This window comes from Armigeres subalbatus, chromosome 2 (assembly GCF_024139115.2).
Source record: "Armigeres subalbatus isolate Guangzhou_Male chromosome 2, GZ_Asu_2, whole genome shotgun sequence".
In the NCBI taxonomy this organism is placed as follows: Eukaryota; Metazoa; Arthropoda; class Insecta; order Diptera; family Culicidae; genus Armigeres; species Armigeres subalbatus.
The window spans coordinates 349,203,179-349,206,581 of NC_085140.1; the positions used below are offsets into that span (position 1 = coordinate 349,203,179).

A 3,403-nucleotide genomic window follows, 5' to 3' on the forward strand; every position below is an offset into this window, starting at 1 on the left:
CTTGGGTCATGTCATGCGCGTTTTTTTTTTTGTTAAACTCATCTATTTTTACGCATATTTTCCTCATAGATTTTCCAAGCGATTTATTGAAATCGTAATACGTGAAAACTTAAAAAAAACGATTTTAGTTGAAGTCGTTTTTACGCGGATTTGGGGATAATTAGAGATTGCATATTGTCTGGAAACTATAAAAGTAGGTATACTAAGGACATTATTTTCCTCAAGAGACAATAATAAAACATTTATTCTCTTCCCGTAGAGAAATAATAGCAAATATAAATAAAAACTTTCAGCAAGAAATAACTCTCGAACAACATTCGAAAGCTATAAAGGTGACGAGTGTTTTTCGTTCGACTTGAGTCGTTTTTCAGTGTGCTATCGAGTTTCCATAATGCCAAAACATCTCGTTATTCTTGTACCTCCTCGAGCAAACTCGAACGATGAGTCGTTTTCGAGATCGAATCGAAACCCGTAATGCCAAACATGTTCGACTCGATAGAATTACGTTAGAATCGAGATGCACAATGCCACCCCTGGTCTTGATCCTTCCAATAGAACTTCGAGTTGCAGCGATCGATAACTATTGTAGATTTCGGCCAAGGCGTTCGGCCTGTAATCAGTAGTTGGTGAATGCAGTGAATAAGCAATAGATGATTCGCGTTCGGATGACTGACAGTAACCGCCAATACATTCCGGTGGTTAGTAATTGCACTGCTGCAGGGATATGTAAGTTCGTGCCATTCGCGACAGCATGTCGGCCGTGTCCATGAACAAAAGTGACTGTTCCGAAAAGCCATGGATTGAGCCTTGGATGCGGTGTTGGTCCATTCAACCAGGGAAAAGAGCTCGATGAACAGCTACTTGGTGCTAGCCGGATAGTTATAGATATCGACTTCGCGTTCTATATCGGGTTTGCACCGCAATCTGAAAATATTTGTGTTTGTAGTGCATGTCTAGGGGTTAGTTTTGAATACTACTCACCGTTCCGCCGGCTCCGCTATCTCGTTATACGTCCTCTGAATATTAAAACCGATTAGCCTTCCAAGCGTAATCAACGTAGAACTGGAGTGACCTTATCTTTTAGTTCAGATGACTTTACTCCCAATATCAATTATCCGCGAACCTAGTTGCACATCACCTTTCTCACAAATTTCTTTGCAACATTTCCACGTGAAGACTCAACTGGAGTGTTGCTGTTGAAAGAAAATTAAATTATGAAATTTCGTAAAAGACAGAATTCTATGCATAATACTTTATTGTTATTCCGGCTAAGTATAAACAATAATATGCGATAGCATACTTTTTAAACTATGCAATGTATAAAAGTCAAATATAACTAAAAAGCTTAATTTCAAACCCTTTACAGATTTATTTTATTTCTGAGTGTACCTACCTCATGCGCTGTGTGGTTCGGCATAGCTTTTAGCTACTGTCTTAGAGTAAAATCAGCAGTGATTCAAATCGTTCGGGGCTGTCAGTTTGAATATGAATCTGAAACATTCATTTCTAGATTTATTTTTTATACCAAATGTCAAAAAAAAATAAAACTGGTATTACGCTCCGTAATAATTTTCTGCAAATTTGAACCACGAATTAATCACAAGATTTAAATATTTTTCAATTGTTTTTTTTTGCGTCATTTTATCTACAGATCAATCCACTTTGCAATTACGGCGCATTTCTTGACTGCAACATAATGATTTCCATTAATTGAGAATTTGAAAAACATGAATAGAACACTGCTGGGAAAACCAGCGAGTTTGTTCTATTTTGGTCCAGATTCAAACTAGAATAGTGGCCGAAAATTTGGAATGAAACTGAATCACTACTGATTTCACTCTTATGATATGTTTGTAATAGTCCAGTCTAACATAATATTCTCAATGAACTGATCAACACTGGAACCTACTTCAAGGAATGCACGTGAAATGTCGTAACAAAGCAAATTTGTTGAAATGGATTTATGGTGCTAAGATTATGTTTTGACGATTAAGCATGAGTTTTAAGAAGTTGGTATTCCATTATTTTACATACGAAGTGTGAGACATGAAAGTGAAATAACAAGAAGTTCCGGAATGTTATGACATTATTGTTATTTGAGTTCTAACGCCGCCGATTTCAAATTTAGAGCGATGCGCTAGTGCGTTACATCTTTAGAATAAATGCAGAGTTGTGAATCATTTGTGAAAAAAGTTATTAGCAAATAAAGTCCCATGACATCGAAATTACATTTCTCAACACTGGCTAGAAACGCACTTTAGCTGTTAACGACCCTAATTTGGTTTATTTAATTTTAATCCAATTTGTTAGTATACATGATAAATTAATAGCCATTCTTCCTACATTATAATTTATCATGAGAATCTTTAATACTAGTCATAGTTTATTACCAATTTTCCATTCCTGTTATTTCCCTCGTTGTAGTTCATTTCATATTCGGCTTCATCCTCTCGAGCGCACACAGATTTAACGAACACCGTCAGCGACCGTGGACCCACAGCAGGATTGCATATAGACCCGGGTATTGCATGCAGAAATCCATTTTTTGTGCAGTTTTTCTGCCTCTGCTCTTCTCCTAATTCTATTACAGCAGGTCGTCCCTTTCCCAAAGTGCATCCACTTTTCTTGTTTTACATTTTCTCCTGGCCACCTTTTCCACGTTCGTTCCGACACTGAAAATCTTGTTATTTTTTCTGCCTCTTCTTTCGCCAGGATTCTTTTTGATGGATTTCGCGAGATTATGCTGCATCGTCTCCTGATGCATCGCGAAGCGCTGACGTACTCTTTGTGCGCTGAATGCATTAGAAAACAAGTTTATGCATGCTGTTTTTTTACTTGATGCATTAGATGTGCAGATTTACCCTGGGAGTTGATAGCTTTCAGCAGGCGGCCCTCAGTTTGGGGTCTTTGGTTTCATAACGTGAATTCGCGTTAGGAATTGCCTTATTCAATTTGGAAAATAAGAAGACATCATAAGCTAGCTGATAATTTAAGTTTCAATTCCTAACAAATGTTCAATTGATATAATTAAAACAGAGCAATTACAAATTTATAGATTGTTGAACTTCATTCATGCGAAAGCAATAAAGCCTAACATTTTAAAAGAAATATTCAATAAAAAAAACTTCCTCCCACCCGATTGCTACCAATCACGCGACCATTCTGCCACATCCCTCTGATCATCCCGCTTGGGTCGATTCATTTCGGTTAGCCCACTAGTCCTGATTCATCTTTATTTATGTACCTTTCACCACCGCATGCACCTCCAGCGGTAACCGTCGTATGTTTGTTTCAATGCACTTTTCTTGGTTACCTATACATAAAATGCATTTTCGGTCGCACTGTGCCCGCGCGAACAAAAATCCGTCTTCCGCTCCATCATCCTCCTTCTAAGCCGTCCAAA

The 3,403-nt window shown here is 37.6% G+C and overlaps 1 long non-coding RNA gene across 1 annotated transcript; it reads right to left on the minus strand.

The window, feature by feature from the left end:
• Positions 1-539: 539 nt before the first annotated feature.
• On the minus strand, positions 540-1,354 carry LOC134217062 (uncharacterized). Its single transcript, XR_009980903.1, has 3 exons — positions 1,253-1,354; positions 982-1,193; positions 540-924 (listed from the first exon to the last, which is right to left on the minus strand). It is a non-coding gene; the product is annotated as an uncharacterized LOC134217062 (long non-coding RNA).
• Positions 1,355-3,403: the final 2,049 nt, after the last annotated feature.